Below are 838 nucleotides of genomic sequence, written 5' to 3'. Positions count from 1 at the left end.
CAGTGAGCTGAGATTGCACCATTGCACACCACTGCACTTCAGCCTGGGTGACAGAATGAGACTCCATTCTCCCCCCGCCAAAAAAAAAAAAAAAAAGCCAGGCACAGTGGCTCATGCCTGTAATCTCAGCACAAAAGCAATGAGACCATCCTGGCCAACATGGTAAAACTCAGTCTGTACTAAAAATACAAAAATTAGCCGGGCGTGGTGGCACATGCCTGTAGTCCCAGCTGCTTTGGAGGCTGGGGCAGGAGAATCACTTGAACCAGGGAGGTGGAGGCTGCAGTGAGCCAGATCACGCCACTGCACTCCAGCCTGGTGACAGACTGAGGCCTCATCTCAATAAAAAAATAAATAAGAAAAAAGGAGAAAGGCCAGGAGTTATACTTGTAATCTCAGAACTTTGGGAGGCTGAGGTGGGCGGGTCACTTGAGGTGAGGAGTTCAAGACCAGCCTGGCCAACATAGTGAAACCCCATCTCTACTAAAAATACAAAAATTTGCTGGGCGTGGTGGTGAGTGCCTGTAGTCCCAGCTACTTTGGGAGGCTGAGGTGAAAGAATCGCTTGAACCTGCGAGGGAGGTTGCAGTGAGCCAAGCTCACGTCATTCTACTCTAGCCTGGGTGGCAGAGCAAGACTTTGTCTAAAAAGAAAAGTAAAAGGAAAATGAGAGACATTTAAGTGAGACGCTCTTATGGTACTCCACTATTTAAACCAAAAGTTCATTGCAGGAGAGTTAAGGATTTCGTCTACCTTTTTATTTTTATTTATTTATTTTGAGATAGTCTTGCTCTTGTCACCCAGGCTGGAGTGCACTGGTGTGATCTCTGCTCACTGC

The sequence above is a fragment of the Cebus imitator genome, unplaced genomic scaffold (genome assembly GCF_001604975.1).
Source record: "Cebus imitator isolate Cc_AM_T3 unplaced genomic scaffold, Cebus_imitator-1.0 Scaffold83, whole genome shotgun sequence".
Classification (NCBI taxonomy): Eukaryota; Metazoa; Chordata; class Mammalia; order Primates; family Cebidae; genus Cebus; species Cebus imitator.
This window is presented reverse-complemented; position numbering follows the sequence as displayed.